This window comes from Salvelinus alpinus, chromosome 30 (genome assembly GCF_045679555.1).
Source record: "Salvelinus alpinus chromosome 30, SLU_Salpinus.1, whole genome shotgun sequence".
Taxonomy (NCBI): Eukaryota; Metazoa; Chordata; class Actinopteri; order Salmoniformes; family Salmonidae; genus Salvelinus; species Salvelinus alpinus.
In genome coordinates this window covers 36207931-36231433 of record NC_092115.1, presented here as the reverse complement: position 1 = coordinate 36231433, position 23503 = coordinate 36207931, and the positions used below count along the sequence as shown (strand labels likewise).

At 43.0% G+C, this 23503-nt stretch overlaps 1 pseudogene; it reads left to right on the top strand.

The window, feature by feature from the left end:
- The first annotated feature begins 6496 nt into the window (after window positions 1–6496).
- On the top strand, window positions 6497–22689 carry LOC139560353 (transcriptional adapter 1-like; annotated as a pseudogene).
- The last annotated feature ends 814 nt before the right edge of the window (window positions 22690–23503 follow it).

Genomic DNA, 23503 nt, shown 5'->3' with positions numbered 1-23503 from the left:
AAAAGATTGAGTTAGCCTGGGGTGATGGTAATTTTTCACTGTGGAGTGGGAGGTTGTCCTGCCAACTACCTTTGATGTCATAGTGCTTCTAAAGAATAACAAAACTCCTCCTAATATAAGGTTTCAACTGCTAATGGAAGGAAGGTATTTTGTTATTTTGGTATTTCCCCATTAGGATCCTAACACCAGCACCAGCTACGCTTCCTGAGGTCAACACAAAACATGAAACATGACCTAATACAGAATATCAATAGACATGAACAGCTCAAGGACAGAACTACATCAATTTAAAAATGGAACACGTAGCCTACATATCAATATATACGCACAAACTAAAAAGGGGAGAGGTGTTGTGCCGTGAGTTGTAAAGGAAGGAAGGAGGGAAGGAGCGTAGGAAAGAAGGAAGGAAAGAAAGAAGTAAGTAAAGAAGGCAGGAAAGAAAAAAGAAAAGATCGAAACCCACTATGCCTGGTTGCCTGGAATTGGTGTGTGTGGTGATGACACTTACACCCGCTCTGGATCACACATACATACTCACACTTGCTGTTGTTGCAGCTTAGTGCTTGGTATTTGTTTCACTCACACACGCTCTCAATCAATCTTAAACTTTCAATCTCGTGGTTAAGCTTTGAAACTTTCCCATATAACCCACTTATCAACAACTCACTCTCTATCACTTTCAACATTTCTCTCATACATACTCTGTTTCTATTTCTAGAAGTCCTCTTAGAAGAACTTATGACCTTGATTATACAGTGTTTTGGCTCTTATAAAAGAGGTTTCTGTGAGGGATGGGGGTGCGTTTATGTGTGTTTGTCCCACAAGGCAGGGTGTGTATATTGTGGCCATTTCAGAGCTATTGGCAGCTGTGTTTATTTGATTATGGACACAATATGTGGTCTTAGCAAACAAAGAGGGCTTTAGGCAAAATGTTTTGGACATAAAACCCAAATGAGGAAATACTTGTGAGTGTGGGAGAAGGGTACTACTTGGAAAATACTGGGATAGGGGACTTTCTTAAACTTTCTTGACTGCTGTATGTGTGTGTGTGTGTGTGTGTGTGTGTGTGTGTGTGTGTGTGTGTGTGTGTGTGTGTGTGTGTGTGTGTGTGTGTGTGTGTGTGTGTGTGTGTGTGTGTGTGTGTGTGTGTGTGTGCGCTTGGGTGTTTCATTGTCTCTCAAAGGTGGTTGTTAGTATGTAAAAAGAGCTAACTCTTAACTTTGGAGAAAAAGTCTCTTATGAGAGTGAAGAAAACACAAAGCATGTAGCAGTCCTTGTCTGGAATTGATTTACATTTAAATGAATACGTTCTCTACCCCTCAACACTCTTTAAGTAACCTGTTACCCATCACACACACACATTTATTTTATTATTAAGAGTCATAGACTTCAATAAAGACAAAGGTATTATAGCCAAAAAAAAAAATCTTGCCCTATTAAAAATGATGTTGCTTTGTTGGATTTGGACACTGTAGGCCAGTGCTCCTAATGTACATTTTATTTAATTTAGCTTTTTATAGATTATTTTCCTCCAGTTGATACTAGTATGGATCAGCCACAAGAAAATTATTGATTGCCAAAGTTGTACATCATTAGAAGTGATTTTAATTTCCATGAAACATCAAACAAGAGCCTTAGTGATCTTCGATGAGTGCAAGAATGGGTATTATCATGTCTCGTTGTCTCGAGATTTTCTTAATGTTTGTGGTGAAAAGATGGTCTCTCCCCAAGGCAACTTGTACATCTATACACTGGATTGAAAAACTGTATATTTGATAGGCATATATTGAATCACAAAGTGTCATATTTAACCCAATAACAACCAATCAATAGAGAAAGAGGAAATTGCCCCAGACACTGGGAGAGTATGCGCTGCAAGACGACAACACAACAATAGTGATAGGAGAAAAAAATATATATTCTGTTTGACAATATATCGTATCGTATTGCATATATTCAATCACAAAATGTCATATTTAACCCAATAACAACCAATCAATAGAGAATGAGGAAATTGTCCCACACTAAAATAAAGTCAGATTTACTGATCCTAGATCTGTGACTAATGACAACTTGTACCTGGGTCCAGACATTTTGCACATCACTGGAGCCAAGCTTCCTGCCATCCAAGACCTATACACTAGGTGGTGTCAGAGGAAGGCCCAAAAAATTGTCAAAGACTCCAGTCACCCAAGTCATATGCTGTTCTCTCTGCTAACACACTGCAAGCAGTACCGGAGCGCCAAGTCTAGGTCCAAAATAGGATCCTTAACAGCTTCTACCCCCATGCCAGAAGACTGCTGAACAATTAACAATCAATCAAATGGCCACCCGAACTATTTACATTGACCCTACCCCCCTTTGTTTTTACACTGCTGCTACTCGCTTTTTATTATCTATGGATAGTCACTTTACCCCTACCTACATGTACAAATTACCTCAACTAACCTATACCCCGCACATCCACTCGGTACTTGTACCCCCTGTATATAGCCTCGTTATTGTTATTTATTGTGTTATTTTTCTATTTATTTTTTTACTTTAGATTATTTGGTAAATATTTTCTTAACTATTTATTGAACTGCATTGTTGGTTAATGGCTTGTAAGTAAGCATTTCACGGTAAGATCTTCAGCTGTTGTATTCGGAGCATGTGACGAATAACATTTGATTTGATTTGACCAACATCAAAGATTTCTATAACCCAGGATAGACCACAGTCTGTCGTTTCCATTAGGGGATATCACCACCATAGTTGGTGAGTGGAAATGCCAACCGGATGCTTTAGATTTATACATCCGGTGAAACATCTGGCTCATTGTTTTATTTGTGCCTATATGCAAAGTTCATTGGGAGTCGTGTAAAGCTAAATCAGGAATGGGCAACTTTGATGGGGATGGGGGCCCACAAAAAAACAGAACTCATCATGTGGCTTGCAAGCAAAACATTTTAGCAGCCCCCCTTGTATAGAGAAAATGTTGCCGTTTTAAATTAAGTTTGCTGCAATTCTACACATTTTGCCATGGGGTGGAGAGAAGATTTAGCAATTTTATAACACATTTCATGCAATTCTGCAAATTTTGCCATGGGTGGAGAGAAAAATTTGCAGTTTTACAGCTAATTTCCTGCAGTATTTTGTGCACAAATTTGTTTACATCCTTGTTATTGTTTATCATTTGCCAAGATAATCCATCCACCTGACAGGTGTGGAATATCAAGAAGCTGATTAAACAGCATGATCATTACACAGGTGCACCTTGTGCTGGGGACAATAAAAGGCCACTCTAAAATATGCAGTTTTGTCACATAACACAATGCCACAGATGTCTCAAGTTTTGAAGGAGCATGCAATTGGCATGCTGACTGCAGGAATGTCTACCAAAGCTGCTGCCAGAGAATTTAATGTTCATTTCTCTACCGTCGTTTTAGAGAATTTGGCAGTATGTCTAACCGGCCTCACATCTACAGACCATGTGTAACCACGCCAGCCCAGGACCTCCTCATCCGGCTTCTTCACCTGCGGGATTGTCTGAGACCAGGCACCCGGAGAACTGATAAAACTGAGGAGTATTTCTGTCTGTAATAAAGCCCTTTTGTGGGGAAAAACTAATTCTGATTGTCTGGGCCTAGCTCCCCAGTGGGTGGGCCTGGTTCCCAAGTGGGTGGGCCTATGTTCTCCCAGGTCCACCCATGGCTGCGCCCCTGCCCAGTCATGTGAAATCCATAGATTAGGGCCTAATTAATTTATTTCAGTTGAATGATTTTCTTATATGAACTATAACTCAGTAAAAATTTTGAAATTGATGCGTTTAAATATTTGTTCTGAATAAATACGGTATCTGTGATGGGATGTATAGACATTATGGACACTCTGTGGATAGAATATGTAGTATATCTGTAAAATACGTAGGATAGAATTGTATATGTACAGCAATAGTTGAATAGGATGGTCTTGACTAGAATACAGTATTATAATGAGTAAAACAGTATGTACAGTGCATTCGGAAAGTATTTAGACCTCTTGACTTTTCCACATTTTGTTACCTTACAGCCTTATTCTAAAATTGATTAAATCGTTTTTTTCCCCTCATCAATCTACACACAATACCCCACAATGACGAAGCAAAAACAGGCTTGTACAGTGCCTTGCAAAAGTATTCACCCCCCTTGGCGTTGTTCCTATTTTGTTGCATGACAACCTGTAATTTAAATGGATTTTTATTTGGATTTCATGTAATGGAGATACACAAAATAGTCCAAATTGGTGAAGTGAAATGAAAAAAATAACTTGTTTCAAAAAATTCTAAAAAATTAAAAACGGAAAAGTGGTGCGTGCATATGTTTTCACCCCCTTTGCTATGAAGCCCCTAAATAAGATCTGGTGAAACCAATTACCTTCAGAAGTCACATAATTAATTAAGTAAAGTCCACCTGTGTGCAATCTAAGTGTCACATGATCTGTCACATGATCTCAGTATATATACACCTGTTCTGAAAGGCCCCAGAGTCTGCAACATCGCTAAGCAAGGGGCACCACCAAGCAAGCGGCACCATGAAGACCAAGGAGATCGCCAAACAGGTCAGGGACAAAGTTGTGGAGAAGTACAGATCAGGGTTGGGTTACAAAAAAATATCTGAAACTTTGATCATCCCACGGAGCACCATTAAATCCATTATTAAAAAATGAAAAGAATAATGCACCACAACAAACCTGCCAAGAGAGGCCCGCCCACCAAAACTCACGGACCAGGCAAGGAGGGCATTAATCAGAGGCAACAAAGAGACCAAAGATAACCCTGAAGGAGCTGCAAAACTCCACAGCGGAGATTGGAGTATCTGTCCATAGAACCACTTTAAGCCATACACTCCACAGAGTTGGGCTTTACGGAAGAGTGGCCATAGAAAAACATTGCTTGAAGAAAAAAATAAGCAAATACGTTTGGTGTTCGCCAAAAGACATATGGGAGACTCCCCAAACATATGGAAGAAGGTACTCTGCTCAGATAAGACTAAAATTGAGCTTTTTGGCCATCAAGGAAAACGCTATGTCTGGCACAAACCCAACACATCTCATCGCCCCGAGAACATCATCCCCACAGTGAAGCATGGTGGTGGCAGCATCATGCTGTGGAGATGTTTTTCATATGCAGGGACTGGGAAACTGATCAGAATTGAAGGAATGATGGATGGCGCTAAATACAGGGAACTTCTTGAGGGAAACCTGTTTCAGTCTTCCAGAGATTTGAGACTGGGACGGAGGTTCACCTTCCAGCAGGACAATGACCCGATGCATACTGCTAAAGCAACACTCAAGTGGGTTAAGGGGAACATTTAAATGTCTTGAAATGGCCTAGTCAAAGCCCAGACCTCAATCCAATTGAGAATCTGTGGTATGGCTTAAAGATTGCTGTACACCAGCGGAACCCATCCAACTTTAAGGAGCAAGAGCAGTTTTGCCTTTAAGAATGGGCAAAAATCCCAGTGGCTAGATGTGCCAAGCTTATAGAGACATATCCCAAGAGACTTGCAGCTGTAATTGCTGAAAAAGGTGGCTCTACAAAGTATTGACTTTGGGGGGGTGAATAGTTATGCACGCTCAAGTTTTCTGTTTTTTTTTGTATTATTTCTTGTTTGTTTCACAATAAAACATATTTTGCATCTTCAAAGTGGTAGGCATGTTGTGTAAATCAAATGATATAAACCCCCCAAAAGTCTATTTTAATTCCAGGTTGTAAGGCCACAAAATAGGAAAAATGCCAAGTGGGGTGAATACTTTCGCAAGGCACAGTAGAAATGTTTGCTCATTTATTTAAAAAAATTACTGAAAAATAACATTTACATAAGTACTGCCTGAACAAGGCAGTTAACCCACTGTTCCTAGGCCGTTATTGTAAATAAGAATTTGATCTTAACTGACTTGCCTAGTTAAATAAAGGTTAAATAAAATAAAAAAATAGCTGTGCAGCGACGCTCCCCATCCAACCTGACAGAGATTGAGAGGATCTGCAGAGAATGGTAGAAACTTCACAAATACAGGTGTGCCAAGCTTGTAGCGTCATACCCATGAAGAGTTGAGGCTGTGATCGCTGCCAAAGGTGCTTCTTAATACATTTGATTTTAATACATTTGATTTCTAACACATTTGCTAAAATGTCTAAAAACCTATTTTTGCTTTGTAGGGTATTGTGTGTAGATTGATGAGGGGAAAAAACTAAGGTAAGGTAACAAAATGTGGAAAAGGTCAAGGGGTCTGAATACTTCCTGAATGCACTGTTATTAATAATACACAGCACTGTCTCTTGAGGCATGTGTGCTCTCTGCTGGCAAGAAATGGTAATTGCAGAAGTGTGTGTGTGTGTGTGTGTGTGTGTGTGTGTGTGTGTGTGTGTGTGTGTGTGTGTGTGTGTGTGTGTGTGTGTGTGTGTGTGTTTGCTTATATTCCAAGTTCATAGGTGGCGCTATTACACCTTTTGCTGATGCACACACTTCCGATAACAGAAAAAGAAGATGCAGACAAGGCGCGGAATGATTACGTCCAACACTTGTATAGACGTCGTTATGGCAGCCCATGCTACTGAGCTTGAAATTGCCAAGAAACATTTAACTGAAGCAATTGGTGATCATGTCAAACAGTAAGTAAGCAACCATTGGTTGATTTGATGTTGTCCTTACACTTTTTATTTTTTTACTTTCCTATTTCGAAAGTTGTTTTAATCCGCCACAAATGGATAGCTAAAACTAGCTCTCTGCCAACGGCTATGTAGTATCTAGCGAGCTAAAGCCTGTAGCTCGTTTCCCAGTCGGTATTATGGGTGCGTTCGTAAATTCACTCTGGCTATCTGCTCGATTTTAGAGCTTCTTGCCTGGGTGTGCAAGAGTGCAGAATAACCGATGCATTTCCGAACGCGCAACACCCGTTTAATATGACCGGTGTCTGTAAATCTCGGCAAAAAAAAGTAATTAAAATTGTTGCCATGAAAAGCAGCCTAACCAGCTCCGTTAGGGTGAGTGAAATGATCAGAGTGAGGTGTTCTCTTATTTGTGTCTGGAAGTAGCTAGCAAACTAGCCAACTTTATTTAGCTTGGGTGCTTTTAAATTATTATTTTGTACATTTAACCTTTGTACATTTGTACATTATTATTTTGTACATTTAACCTTTGTACATTTAACCTCTAGGCAAGTCAGACAAATTCTTATTTACAATGATGGCCAAACCCAAATGACGCTGGGCTAATTGTGCACCGCCCTATGGGACTCCCAATCACTAGCGGATGTGATACAGCCTGGATTCGAACCAGGGACTGTAGTGACGCCTCTTGCACTGAGATACAGTGCCTTAGACCACTGTGCCATTCGGGAGCTCAAAACGGCTTGACTGCCGGCTTGACTGCCGGTTTGAGGTAAGAACACACGGATCAACTCTACTCCTACTCCTCTGAATGCTCCGAGAGTGAACCTCTGAATTTACTAACGGGCAATCTGACAATGCTCTCAATTTACGAACGCCCAGAGTGCAGTTTGGCACTCCAGAGGGAATTTACCAACACACCCATAGGTATAACATCACGACCCCGCCCGCCTGTGGGGAAAACAACCTGTGGTTACCTAGGTTACCCCATTGGCTCTTTTTACAAATGCAATTTTCTTGTCTGCTTGTTTTAGCCAATTACTGTTCAAAACTACTTTTATAAAGTATATGTGTAATGACTTTGTTGTTCTCATTGAAAGCAAGTCTAAAGTCTGGTTTACAGTCCGTCTATCGACATGTCTGTAGACAATTGTCATAGCTACATTATGAACATTCTTTTGTCGCCCAACGTCAAACTTGTATTGTCGTTATGAAAAAGTAGTAATATCAAACGACGGCCCGGTGCTCCAAACAGCATACTTTATTTTAACACCAATAAAAAATTGACGACAAAGTTGGCTCTTTTACACTGGAGGTCAACTGAAAATGTTTGTTTTCACCAATTTGTGGTCGATGGGAATTAATTTTTATTACGTGAATATCGACTCGGCAGTACACGGTTCTCGCATATAAATAAACAAATAAAAACTGTTGGGCGTTACAGATCCATATATGGTAATGGTTAACTTTAGTCCGTCCCCTCGCCCCGACCCGGGCGCGGAACCAGGGACCCTCTGCACACAGACAACAGTCACCCACGAAGCATCGCTCCACAAAAGCCACGGCCCTTGCAGAGCAAGGGGAACCACTACTTCAAGGTCTCAGAGCAAGTGACGTCACCAATTGAAAGGCTATTAGCACCACCGCTAACTAGCTAGCCATTTCACATCCGTTACGTAACTCGTACCTATCAATGCAATATAATCCTACTCTGAAGCGTTCTGCCTAAAACAAAATCTCTTGCATAGTTCGTTTTGTTTCGGTATGTTGCATTGAAAGTGGCTAACATTGCATTGATTCGATCACAATTCCCATAGTAAAGGGAAATGTTCATAGTGTGAGTGAAAATTTGAGTGAAGTTCAATGTCGTGCTTCTCTATGCGGGCTGATATTTCTTCTGGGTGGCATTCCCGGGGATCTGCGAGCCTGCAGGTTAGAGGTAACATTGCCCGAGACCCGATCTGGGACCTGAGCGGGTCAGGATCCAGAATTATAAATAGTGTCTCGGGTCTGGGTCAGATTTGATATGATCGTCTCGGGTATGTGTAATTAAGACTTTTCCAGAATGGGCTAAACACACACACACACACACACACAGAGAGATGCTTTTCTGGAGTGTGTAGCGTGTTGGTTCCCTCCTCCCTGTGTTACTCACAGTACTGCCCTGCCCCACCTGCTAGACTGGCTCTTCTCGCGCTTTATCAGCTCCGGTTAATAAAGTAACTCAGCTCCCTCACTCGGATAGGACCAAGTCTGGATCCGACTAGGTCTATACAGGTTGTCCTCGGGTCTGTTTGGAACGGGTCTATATATACAGTTGAAGTCAGAGGTTTACATACACTTAGGTTGGAGTCATTAAAACTTGTTTTTCAAACACTCCACAAATTTGCCTTTAAATTGTTTAACTTGGGTCAAACGTTTCAGGTAGCCTTCCACAAGCTTCCCACAATAAGTTGGGTGAATTTTTGGCCCATCCCTCCTGACAGAGCTGGTGTAACTGAGTCAGGTTTGTAGGCCTCCTTGCTCGCACACACTTTTTCAGTTCTGCCCACAAATTTTCTATAGGATTGAGGTCAGGGCTTTGTGATGGCCACTCCAATACCTTGACTTTGTTATCCTTAAGCCATTTTGCCACAACTTTGGAAGTATGCTTGGGGTCATTGTCCATTTGGAAGACCCATTTGCGACCAAGCTGCAACTTCCTGACTGATGTCTTGAGATGTTGCTTCAATATATCCACCTCATTTTCCTTCCTTATGATGCCATCTATTTTGTGAAGTGCACCAGTCCCTCCTGCGGCAAAGCACCCCCACAACATCATGCTGCCACCCCCGTGCTTCACGGTTGGGATGGTGTTCTTCGGCTTGCAAGTCTCACCCTTTTTCCTCCAAACATAATGATGGTCATTATGGCCATGCAGTTCTATATTTGTTTCATCAGACCAGAGGACATTTCTCCAAAAAGTACAATCTTTGTCCCCATGTGCAAACCGTAGTCTGGCTTTTTTGTGGAGATTTTGGAGCAGTGTCTTCTTGCTTGCTGAGCGGCCTTTCAGGTTATGTCGATATAGAACTCGTTTTACTGTGGATATAGATACTTTGTACCTGTTTCCTCCAGCATCTTCACAAGGTCCTTTGCTGTTCTGGGATTGATTTGCGCTCTTCGCACCAAAGTACGTTCATCTCTAGGAGACAGAACGCGTCTCCTTCCTGAGCGGTTTGACGGCTGTGTGGTCCCATGGTGTTTATACTTGCGTACTATTGTTTGTACAAATGAACGTGGTACCTTCAGGTGTTTGGAAACTGTGCCCAAGGATGAACCAGACTTGTGGAGGTCTGGTTCATCCTTTTTTCAGAGGTCTTGGCTGATTTATTTTGTTGTTGTTGATTTTCCCATGATGTCAAGCAAATAGGCACTGCGTTTGAAGGTAGGCCTTGAAATACATCCACAGGTACACCTCCAATTTACTCAAATTATGTCAATTAGCCTATCAGAAGCTTCTAAAGCCATGACATAATTTTCTGGAATTTTCCAAGCTGTTTAAAGGTACAGTCAACTTAGTGTATGTAAACGTCTGACCCACTGGAATTGTGATACAGTGAAATAATCTGTAAACAATTGTTGGAAAAATGACTTGTGTCATGCACAAAATAGATGTCCTAACCGACTTGCCAAAACTATAGTTTGTTAACAAGAAATTTGTGGAGTGGTTGAAAAACGAGTTTTATTGACTCCAACCTAAGTGTAAGGAAACTTCCGTCTTAAACTGTATATATTGGGTCAGGGTTGGAAAGGCCAAGGTGCATTTCGGAAAGGGCTGTTTTGAAGCTCTCCGCCTCCATCTAGGCACTCCCCCACTGATGTAAAAACTTTTGGAAGCTATAAAAATGCATTTATTAATGTCTAAATTTATTTTTGCCTTATTTATTCTATTACAGACTCACCTTAATGCATACTTTTATATTATATGAGCCAAAAATTAAATTGAAAAAAATATATAAAAACTAAGTATAATTTTTGGAAAGTTCTAATATTACTGCCCCCAAAACCTGTAATGACATGTAATTTTGTACTTGAAACATTTTAATTGAAATACCTATGGAGGACTGCTTCTTCTGGGGAGTGACAATATGGGTGACCTGGGGCTTCAAAGCCTCTCACTGACCAATACATAGTATCAGCAATCAAGGGTTTATAAACCTAGCTCTGGTCCATGCCAGCGACTTGCATCTTTCCATTCATCCCCCATCAACAATTTATTTTAGTGACTGGCTTCAATATACTTTCATTACTCACCAAAGTTAAGATGTTACTAGAGTTCTGATTTAACTTTTCACTGAATTCTTCAGTTGTCCGTTCTCCAAAATATGAAATGAGAGCAGTTTGTTTACAGCCACTAGCCATGCACATGCGTCCGATTCGCACTACGAGCTGCACACCTGACACAAGCGTATGGACCAGAGCTAGTCTGCTCAGTGCAAAAAAATTAAGAATTTCAATAAAACTCTCCCTATTTTTTTCTTTCTCTCTCTCAGTTCATGTCCACAATGACTTTCTCCTGGCCATTCTCACACGTTGTCAGATAATCGTCTCCACACCAGGTAGGTTTTCCATCGAATATATCAATATCGATGGATACCACACATCTGTATGTTGACCACAAACCTGACTGCAACCCATTCCCTTTTCCAGAGGGTGCTGGATCTTTGCAGTGTGCAGGTAGCTCAGCCTCCAAGCCTGGCAAGCCTGCCAAAGGAAAAAAAGAAGTTCTCCTTCAGACAGAAATTTGATGTGAGTTGTCCTTCAATAATGCGTAATGGGAGGTGGCAGTAATACATGGTTTAAAAACTTCAGACCTCTCCTGTTGGTGAAGTATAATTCTGTGTGTGTGACCTGTTGCGTGTCCAGCATCGTTTCCAGCCCCAGAAGCCTCTGAGTGCGGCCCAGGCCTTCAGCCTGCAGGAGGTTGGGAGTGAGGAGGAGGAGCTGAGACTTAGTGCCCACACCCTGTTGCTGCCAACCCGGGGCCAGCTGGAGGCCCGCATGATGGTCACCGCTTTTGAGCTGGGCCTGGACAGCGTCACGGAGGACGCCGTCAGCACCATGGTCCACGCAGTGGAGGTATGTGTGTGTGTGTTTTTATGGGATACTAGTACAAGATATGAGAAGGGTTGTAAGATTATGTTTTTCATGTAGCACAGGTTACTTTATGCTTTGAGACAGGCTTTGTACACCTTCCAACAGCCAGTTGTATCAGTCCACTCAGGATTTCCCCCCTTCATACACACACTTCACTCACCCGTCGTTCCCTCCACTACCACAGAGCCACCTGAAGGACATGCTGACTGCTGTGGTGTCCAAGAGGAAGGCCTACCGGCTGCGTGATGGACACTTCCCCTACGCCTTCGGCAGTGATGTCACCCCCCCAGCCCTACTTGAAGAACAGCCTGGCAGCCTACCACATTGTCACAGATTGGTAATGAGGTTAATTGTCTGTCTGCAGCGTTCAGCCGCCTTAAATCAACTAGAAAAATGTTCAACGAAGTATCAAATCAAATGTTATTTATCACATGCGCCAAATACAACCGGTATAGGTAGAACTTATAGTGAAATGCTTACTTACAAGCGCTTACATTTTTTTTATTTAACCTTTATTTATCTAGGCAAAATAACAATAGCGAGGCTATATACATGGGGTACCGGTACAGAGTCAATGTGCAGGGGCACCGGTTAGTCGAGGTAATATTTACATGTAGGTAGCGTTAAAGTGACTATTCATAGATAATAAACAGAGAGTAGCAGCAGTGTAAAAGAGGGGCCTGAGTAGCCCTTGATTCTTTTTTCAGGAGTCTTATGGCATGGGGGTAGAAGGTTTTTGGACCTAGACTTGGTGCTCCGGTACAGCTTGCCGTGCGGTAGCGGAGAGAACAGTCTATGACTAGGGTGGCTGGAGTCTTTAACAATTTTTAGGGCCTTTCTCTGACACCGCCTGGTATAGAGGTACTGGATGGCAGGAAGCTTGGCCACAGTGATGTACTGGGCCATACGCACTACCCTCTGTAGTGCCTTGCGGTCAGAGGCCGAGCAGTTGCCATACCAGGCAGTGATGCAACCAGTCAGGATGCTGTCGATGGTGCAGCTGTGGAACCTTTTGAGGATCTGAGGACCCATGCCAAATCTTTTCAGTTTCCTGAGGGTTAATAGGCTTTGTCGTGCCGTCTTTACGACTGTCTTAATGTGTTTGGACCATGATAGTTTGTTGCTGATGTGGACACCAAGGAACTTGAAGCTCTCAACCTGCTCCACTGCAGCCCGGTGAGTGCTACGGGTCGGTAGTCATTTAAGCAGGTTACCTTAGTGTTCTTGGGCACATGGACTAAGGTGATCTGCTTGAAACATGTTGGTATTACAGACTCAGTCAGGGACGGGTTGAAGATGTCAGTGAAGACACTTGCCAGTTGGTCATCGCATGCTCGGATTACAAGTCCTGGAAATCCGTCTGGCCTTGCAGCCTTGTGAATGTTGACATGTTTAAAGGTCTTACTCACATCGACTACGGAGAGTGTGATCACAGTCGTCCGGAACAGCTGATGCTCTCATGCATGCTTCAGTGTTACTTGCCTTGACACGAGCATAGAAGTAATTTAGCTCATCTGATTTGTCATAGACATTTGCTAAAGAACTTTAATGAGCAAGCCTTCCTTCATGAACTGGCCTCTGTAAAATGGTATAGAATCAGCTTGATCCTCTGTCGAAGACGCTTGGACCTTCTTTTTTGATACTTTCAGTGGTATTGTTAACAAACATGCCCCCATAAAGAAAATGAGAATTAAAAACAGGTTCAGCCCCTGGTTCGACCGTGATCTTGCAGAGTTACTCCACCTCAAGAATTGCATTTGGCGAAAGGCTCGGCACACGCATACTCAAGTTGACTGGCTATCGTTCAGGCAAATGACAATTAAGTGCACTCAGGCTATCCGGAAGGCCAAAGTTAGTTACTTTAAGGAGCAGTTCTCTCTCTGTGGGTCTAACCCCAAGAAGTTCTGGAGAATAAACCCTCCTCACAGCTGCCCATGTCCCTTAATGTTGATGATGTGGTTGTTACTGACAAGAAGCACATGGCTGAGCTCTTTAATCACCACTTCATTAAGTCAGGATTCCTATTTGTCTCAGCCATGCCTCCTTGCCCGTCCAACATTTCCTCATCTCCCACCCCTTCTATTGCGACTATCCCCGACGTTTCTCCCTGCAGTCCGACGTGCTAAAGGAGCTCCTTAAACTTGACCCCAAAAAAACATCAGGGTCAGATGGTTTAGACCCTTTCTTCTTTTAGGTTGCTGCCCTATCATTGCCAAGCCTATCTCTAACCTTTTTAACATGTCTCTCCTTTCTGGGGAGGTTCCCATTGCTTGGAAGGCAGCCACAGTTTATCCTTTATTTAAAGTGGGAGATCAAGCTGATCCTAACTAGAGGTCGACCAATTAATCGGAATGGACGATTAATTAGGGCCGACTTCAAGTTTTCATAACAATCGGAAATCTGTATTTTTGGACGCCGATTTTGCCGATTTTTATATTTTTATTTTACACATTTTATTTAACTAGGCAAGTCAGTTAAGAACACATTCTTATTTTCAATTATGGCCTAGGAACAGTGGGTTTAACTGCCTTCTTCAGAGGCAGAACGACAGATTTTTACCTTGTCAGCTCAGGGATTCAATCTTGCAACCTTACGGTTAACTAGTCCAACGCTCTAACCACCTGCCTCACGAGGAGCCTGCCTGTTACGCGAATGCAGTAAGAGGCCAAGGTAAGTTGCTAGCTAGCACTAAACTTATCTTATAAAAAACAATCAATCAATCATAATCACTAGTTATAACTACACATGGTTGATGATGTAACTAGTTTATCTAGCGTGTCCTGCGTTGCATACAATCGATGCGGTGCACATTCGCGAAAAAGGACTGTCGTTGCTCCAACGTGTACCTAACCATAAACATCAATGCCTTTCTTAAAATCAATACACAGAAGTATATATTTTTAAACCTGCATATTTAGCTAAAAGAAATCCAGGTTAGCAGGCAATATTAACCAGGTGAAATTGTGTCACTTCTCTTGCGTTCATTGCACGCAGAGTCAGGGTATATGCAACAGTTTGGGCCGCCTGGCTCATTGCGAACTAATTTGCCAGAATTTTAAGTAATTGTGACATAACATTGAAGGTTGTGCAATGTAACAGGAATATTTAGACTTATGGATGCCACCCGTTAGATAAAATACGGAACGGTTCCGTATTTCACTGAAAGAAGAAACGTTTTGTTTTCGAGATGATAGTTTCCGGATTCGACTATATTAATGACCTAAGGCTCGTAGTTCTGTGTGTTATTATGTTATAATTAAGTCTAATTAAGTCTATGATTTGATAGAGCAGTCTGACTGAGCGATGGTAGGCACCAGCAGGCTCGTAAGCATTCATTCAAACAGCACTTTAGTGCGTTATGCCAGCAACTCTTCGCAATGCTTCAAGCATTGCGCTGTTTATGACTTCAAGCCTATCAACTCCCGAGATTAGGCTGGTGTAACCGATGTGAAATGGCTAGCTAGTTAGCGGGGTGCGCGCTAATAGCGTTTCAAACGTCACTCGCTCTGAGACTTGGAGTAGTTGTTCCCCTTGCTCTGCATGGGTGACGCTGCTTTGAGGGTGGCTGTTGTCGATGAGTTCCTGGTTCGAGCCCAGGTAGCGGCGAGGAGAGGGATGGAAGCTATACTCTAAAGTGCCTATAAGAACATCCAATAGTCAAAGGTATATGAAATACAAATCGTATAGAGAGAAATAGTCCTATAATTCCTATAATAACTACAACCTAAAACTTCTTACCTGGGAATATTGAAGACTCATGTTAAAAGGAACCACCAGCTTTCATATGTTATCATGTTCTGAGCAAGGAACTTAAACGTTAGCTTTCTTACATGGCACATATTTCACTTTTACTTTCTTCTCCAACACTTTGTTTTTGCATTATTTAAACCAAATTGAACATGTTTCATTATTTATTTGAGGCAAAATTGATTTTATTTATGTATTATATTAAGTTAAAATAAGTGTTCATTCAGTATTGTTGTAATTGTCATTATTACAAATAAATAAAAGAAATCGGCCGATTAATCGGTATCGGCTTTTTTTGGTCCTCCAATAATCGGTATCGGCGTTGAAAAATCATAATCGGTCGACCTCTAATCCTAACTGTTATAGGCCTATTTCTATTTTGCCCTGTTTATCAAAAGTGTTGACAAACGTGTCAATAATTTTACATTTACATTTAAGTCATTTAGCAGACGCTCTTATCCAGAGCGACTTACAAATTGGTGCATTCACCTTATGATATCCAGTGGAACAACCACTTTACAATAGTGCATCTAACTCTTTTAAGGGGGGGGGGTTAGAAGGATTACTTTACCCTATCCTAGGTATTCCTTAAAGAGGTGGGGTTTCAGGTGTCTCCGGAAGGTGGTGATTGACTCCGCTGACCTGGCGTCGTGAGGGAGTTTGTTCCACCATTGGGGTGCCAGAGCAGCGAACAGTTTTGACTGGGCTGAGCGGGAACTGTACTTCCTCAGAGGTAGGGAGGCGAGCAGGCCAGAGGTGGATGAACGCAGTGCCCTTGTTTGGGTGTAGGGCCTGATCAGAGCCTGAAGGTACGGAGGTGCCGTTCCCCTCACAGCTCCGTAGGCAAGCACCATGGTCTTGTAGCGGATGCGAGCTTCAACTGGAAGCCAGTGGAGAGAGCGGAGGAGCGGGGTGACGTGAGAGAACTTGGGAAAGTTGAACACCAGACGGGCTGCGGCGTTCTGGATGAGTTGTAGGGGTTTAATGGCACAGGCAGGGAGCCCAGCCAACAGCGAGTTGCAGTAATCCAGACGGGAGATGACAAGTGCCTGGATTAGGACCTGCGCCGCTTCCTGCGTGAGGCAGGGTCGTACTCTGCGAATGTTGTAGAGCATGAACCTACAGGAACGGGTCACCGCCTTGATGTTAGTTGAGAACGACAGGGTGTTGTCCAGGATCACGCCAAGGTTCTTAGCACTCTGGGAGGAGGACACAATGGAGTTGTCAACCGTGATGGCGAGATCATGGAACGGGCAGTCCTTCCCCGGGAGGAAGAGCAGCTCCGTCTTGCCGAGGTTCAGCTTGAGGTGGTGATCCGTCATCCACACTGATATGTCTGCCAGACATGCAGAGATGCGATTCACCACCTGGTTATCAGAGGGGGGAAAGGAGAAGATTAATTGTGTGTCGTCTGCATAGCAATGATAGGAGAGACCATGTGAGGATATGACAGAGCCAAGTGACTTGGTGTATAGCGAGAATAGGAGAGGGCCTAGAACAGAGCCCTGGGGGACACCAGTGGTGAGAGCACGTGGTGCGGAGACAGATTCTCGCCACGCCACCTGGTAGGAGCGACCTGTCAGGTAGGACGCAATCCAAGCGTGGGCCGCGCCGGAGATGCCCAGCTCGGAGAGGGTGGAGAGGAGGATCTGATGGTTCACAGTATCAAAGGCAGCCGATAGGTCTAGAAGGATGAGAGCAGAGGAGAGAGAGTTAGCTTTAGCAGTGCGGAGCGCCTCCGTGACACAGAGAAGAGCAGTCTCAGTTGAATGACTAGTCTTGAAACCTGACTGATTTGGATCAAGAAGGTCATTCTGAGAGAGATAGCAGGAGAGCTGGCCAAGGACGGCACGTTCAAGAGTTTTGGAGAGAAAAGAAAGAAGGGATACTGGTCTGTAGTTGTTGACATCGGAGGGATCGAGTGTAGGTTTTTTCAGAAGGGGTGCAACTCTCGCTCTCTTGAAGACGGAAGGGACGTAGCCAGCGGTCAATGATGAGTTGATGAGCGAGGTGAGGTAAGGGAGAAGGTCTCCGGAAATGGTCTGGAGAAGAGAGGAGGGGATAGGGTCAAGCGGGCAGGTTGTTGGGTGGCCGGCCGTCACAAGACGCGAGATTTCATCTGGAGAGAGAGGGGAGAAAGAGGACAAAGCACAGGGTAGGGCAGTGTGAGCAGAACCAGCGGTGTCGTTTGACTTAGCAAACGAGGATCGGATGTCGTCGACCTTCTTTTCAAAATGGTTGACGAAGTCATCAGCAGAGAGGGAGGAGGGGGGAGGAGGGGGAGGAGGATTCAGGAGGGAGGAGAAGGTGGCAAAGAGCTTCCTAGGGTTAGAGGCAGATGCTTGGAATTTAGAGTGGTAGAAATTGGCTTTAGCAGCAGAGACAGAAGAGGAGAATGTAGAGAGGAGGGAGTGAAAGGATGCCAGGTCCGCAGGGAGGCGAGTTTTCCTCCATTTCCGCTCGGCTGCCCGGAGCCCTGTTCTGTGAGCTCGCAATGAGTCGTCGAGCCACGGAGCAGGAGGGGAGGACCGAGCCGGCCTGGAGGATAGGGGACATAGAGAGTCAAAGGATGCAGAAAGGGAGGAGAGGAGGGTTGAGGAGGCAGAATCAGGAGATAGGTTGGAGAAGGTTTGAGCAGAGGGAAGAGATGATAGGATGGAAGAGGAGAGAGTAGCGGGGGAGAGAGAGCGAAGGTTGGGACGGCGCGATACCATCCGAGTAGGGGCAGTGTGGGAAGTGTTGGATGAGAGCGAGAGGGAAAAGGATACAAGGTAGTGGTCGGAGACTTGGAGGGGAGTTGCAATGAGATTAGTGGAAGAACAGCATCTAGTAAAGATGAGGTCAAGCGTATTGCCTGCCTTGTGAGTAGGGGGGGAAGGTGAGAGGGTGAGGTCAAAAGAGGAGAGGAGTGGAAAGAAGGAGGCAGAGAGGAATGAGTCAAAGGTAGACGTGGGGAGGTTAAAGTCACCCAGAACTGTGAGAGGTGAGCCATCCTCAGGAAAGGAACTTATCAGGGCGTCAAGCTCATTGATGAACTCTCCAAGGGAACCTGGAGGGCGATAAATCAACTGACTGGCTTTCTTGATGTCTATAGTATTGTCTCGGGTATGCAATCTGGGTTCTGCTCCGGTTATGGATGTGTCACTGCAACCTTAAAGGTCCTCAATGATGTCACCATTGCACTTGATTCTAAGCAATATTGTGCTATTTTTATTGACTTGGCCAAAGATTTTGATACGGTAGACCATTCCATTCTTGTGGGCCGGCTAAGGAGTATTGGTGTCTCTGAGGGGTCTATGGCCTGGTTTGCTAACTACCTCTCTGAGTGCAGTGTATAAAGTCAGAAAATCTGATGTCTCAGCCACTGCCTGTCACCAAGGGAGTACCCCAAAGCTCAATCCTAGACCCCACGCTCTTCTCAATTTACATCAACAACATAGGTCAGGCAGTAGGAAGCTCTCTCATCCATTTATATTCAGATGATAGTCTTACACTCAGCTGGCCCCTCCCCAGATGTTGTGTTAAATGCTCTACAACAAAGCTTTCTTAGTGTCCAACAAGCTTTCTCTGCCCTTAACCTTGTTCTGAACAGCTACAATATTAAGGTCATGTGATTTGGTAAGAAGAATGCTGCTCTTCCCCCAGGTATTATTACTACCTCTGAGGGTGTAATAGTTTGCAAGCCCTGCCACATCCGACGAGCACCGGAGCCGGTGTAGTACGGTTCAATCTTAGTCCTGAATTGATGCTTTGCCTGTTTGATAGTTCGTTGGAGGGCATAGCGGGATTTCTTATATGCTTCTGGGTTAGAGTCCCGCTCCTTGAAAGCGGCAGCTCTTCCCTTTAGCTCAGTGTGGATGTTTCCTGTAATCCATGGCTTCTGGTTGGGGTATGTATGTACGTGTGCTCCTCAATGCCATCGGAAGAATCCCGGACCATATTCCAGTCTGCTAGCAAAACAGTCCTGTAGCTTAGCATCTGCTTCATCTGACCACTTTCTTATTGACCAAGTCACTGGTACTTCCTGCTTTAGTTTTTGCTTGTAAGAAGGAATCAGGAGGATATAATTATGGTCAGATTTGCCAAATGGAGGGTGAGGGAGGGCTTTGTATGCATCTCTGTGTGTGGCGTAAAGGTGGTCTAGAGTTTATATTTTTTTATTACTCTCCCCCCCCCCTCTGGTTGCACAACTACTTGTATCAATGAATTGCATAGAAACCAAAATGTAATTATTATGCTATTACCATTTTAATGAGTAACTATATGGTAAGCAGCGGACTGTAGAATAAAGTTGAACTGCTCTGTTCAAATGTAAATTCAAGGGTCAACTTAGAGTAATTTTATAGACTTCAGTTTTACCTTAAATGGTTGTTAGTTCAAACAGCATACTATACTTTAGGTACATGAAGCACCAGTAGTAGCAGTAAGGTGAGGTAGGAGAGCTGCCCGTACAGCACACTGCAAAAAGGATCACTTGGAGACTGGATAGAGGTCCATCTAAAATACTTTTTTATTTTTTATTTACACATTTAATTTGCAGTTTAAGGGCCAGGCAGAATTTCCCCTTACTAATAAATGACTTTTAGGCTCTTGTCATGCTCGTCTGTCTCTGTCTGTCTGTTCTGACTCTCTCTCCTCATCCGTACTCTAGCCCACCTCACAGTGTATCTCGTCTGGCCGGCCCGCCCCCTCCGCTATTACAAGACGATGCTGAGCAGCAGGCTGCTCTCCTATTGGCCTGTTCTGGTGACAGTCTCCTTGCGCCCCTCCCTCCTATCAGCATGTTTGATCTCCTGGAACAGGTGAGAGAATCACCGCTTCAATCTGCCTTAGGTCACATGATTATACCTATAACAAAAAAACATTCTGACATTTGAATTGATTTGCTTTTTCAACTGCATTCAACAAACATTTTTCTCTCTAATAAAAAGGAAAGCTGAAAAGGTATTTGTGTCATTGTATGTGAAAGAAATCAACTCAAACGACTATATTGTTTATGTTTTTCCTTGACGTAGGTCCACTGAGGTGTGATGCCCTTTCACACCATGTATGCCCTGAACATGGAACGGATCCTGTCCCGGCTGTGGCATCCCGGTCATGAGGAACTGGAGCAGAACCATGTGCACTGCCAATGCCTCGCAGGGATGAATGGTCTGCTCGTCAGCTGAGACACACAGACAGTCTGGTGGATCGACAGGCAGATTGTGGTGGGGGTATGGCAGAGACAAATGGAGAGTTTAACAAACAGTGTTGAGGCATCCATATGGGCCCTAAACCCTGCCTTGAAGCAGAGCGAGAGGATGATATCGAAGACTGGATTTACACTCCACTAGGTCTACTCCGTAGAGGCTCTGCAACCGCTTCACCACGCACCACAACTTTACACTAGTGTCGATAACGTTTTCGAACGCTTGGTAGAGTGCAAACCCAGCCTATGATGCACACAGTAGATCTGTGTTGAAGGCTCACAGAGCTGTGCTGTAATGAAAAGGAAGGAATGAAGGCCCAGTGTGGTGTGGTCACAGACAGGTTGTTATGACACTAACATGTCTACACACGCGTGCGCACACAGTGGTATCTCTCCCATAGCCTCTCTGACCCTCCTTTAAATGCACCGTTAGTTATGTTAATACGTTTGAGGATGGGTGCATTTCTGACCTTCTGGTGGGTTTATTTTGTCCGTTAATTTGTTTGATAAAATAGTGTTACTTTTGTTGTATTCCCCACGCCTCTGTGTACAAATGTTGCAGCCCTATTATTGCGATATTGACATGCTCTTGTAGAGTTATGCCTGAGTAGTACACTTGGGTCCTTGTTCACTGTACTTTGTCAGAGCAATGCATGTATTAGTATGCATGCAAATATGTATATATGTGTGTATATATTATTTATAATTTTTTTACACCAGTTTACACCTGTTTAATATCAAAGTCCACTTGATCAATAGTAATTACTCTAGTATTGTTGCCATATCTCACTGTTGCCAATGAAATCTATAGTGCCACCAACTGGTCTGGTGCAGCCATCTAAGGTTGCAGTGACTTTATGTTCACACAGCTTGTAAGGACATATACGTAAGGTTTACTTACCAAGTTTCATGGCCCATGTCCATCGGTTCAGTTCTTTATAGCCCTGGTGTGATATGGTGCCATCTAGTGGTGTAGTGTGGCCGACTTTGAATGCAGCAACTAATCATTGTCAAATTCATTAGGCTAATTCATTGACTCCAGATTTGGTATATAGACTCAATCTGACTTAAAGTTCATGAGAAGATGTTTTAAGTATTATTAGCATAAGGACGTCCATTATAGCGATGATACGTTTCAAGTTGATAGGCCACTTTGGAGTGGCTTTACAGTGGTTTAAATGGACACGTCAAATCTGATTTTTGATTTGCTAACTCTGCCATCTTTTTACCAATCCCTTTAGCTTTTCACAAACTAAGTTAAGACGTAGCATGGTCATGGTTCATGGTTCATGAGAAGATTTCTTTATTGTTTTGAATTTTTTTCCACATGTGCTAATATGCATCTATTGGTATAGTGTGGCCATCTTTGAATGCATCAATGTTATTTTCTCAAACTGTTTAGGGACTGTTTTGATGATTCAAAATACCACATTCTGAGTGTATCAGACTTTCAGTCCAGGTGAAGATTATTTTATGATTATTTTAATAAGCATTGGTCTTACATAGTCAAAGTGAATTGTTAACTTTTTAAGATATCAAAGCCAAACTTAACATGGTTCATCATGGTAATGTGTTTGGTGACCCTACAAAGTTGATAGGCCATTGTGGATTTACAAAGATTTTAAATGGACACGTAAAATCTGATTTCCTGATTTATCAATAACTCAGCCATCTCATCACCAATCCCTTAGTTTTTCTCGAACTAAGTTAAGAGATGGTATAATTTGGATTTATGGTTCATGAGAAATTTTTCAAAGATTTTCCAAAATGTCCAAGATGGAGGAAAATCTATCCTGTGGGTCCTTGAGGCAAATTTTTTCAGCATGAGGAAAGACCTTTCAAGTCTCTAGGTCAAACGGGGCAGCGGATATGAGGGTTTGTGAGACTGATTATAACAGCACCACCTATAGGCCAACTGTGCCATTATTTTTGACCAAGCTACTCATGGACTCTAGTTTCTGTGTGCCAAATAAATAAATTACCAATTTATGCTTGAGTTATTTAACCATGTCAATTGGGGGGAAGTATCTAAGAATAACAATAGGTTTCATAGCTTTGCTGTGAATCCCTTATAATAATAGTAAACAGTATGCAGCATCATAAGTGGTGTGCAAGTGTAGGCGTGATAGGCCAATATACATGTAAACAGGACTAAAACATGACTGGTAGCAGGGATATATATAACTACTTATGGTAATATACTAATGGTATTATATACTGTGCATTTGGAAAGTATTCAGACCCCTCGACTTTTTCCACATTTTGTAACATTACAGCCTTATTCTAAGAATTTTTTTTTTGTTTTAAATCCTCAGTCTACACACATTACCCCATAATGACAAAGTGAAAACAGGTTTTTAGATTTTTTTTGCAAATATATTAAAATAAAAAAATGTATTTAAAGTATTCAGACCCTAGCTATGAGACTCGAAATTGAGCTCAGGGGCATCCTGTTTCCATTGATCATCCTTGATGTTTCTACAACTTGATTGGAGTGCACTGGCGGTAAATTCAATTGATTGGACATGATTTGGGAAGGCACACACCTGTCTATATAAGGTCTCACAGTTGACAGTGTGTGCCAGAGCAAAACCAAGCCATGACGTCGAAGGAATTGTCGGTAGAGCTCAGAGACCGCATTGTGTTGAGGCTCAGATCTGGGGAAGAGTACCAAGAAAAAGATCCACAAGAATACGGTGGCCTTCATCACTTTTAAATGGAAGAAATTTGGAACCACCAAGACTCTTCCTAGAGCTGGCCAAACTGAGCAATCGGAGAAGGGCCTTGGTCAGGGAGGTGAC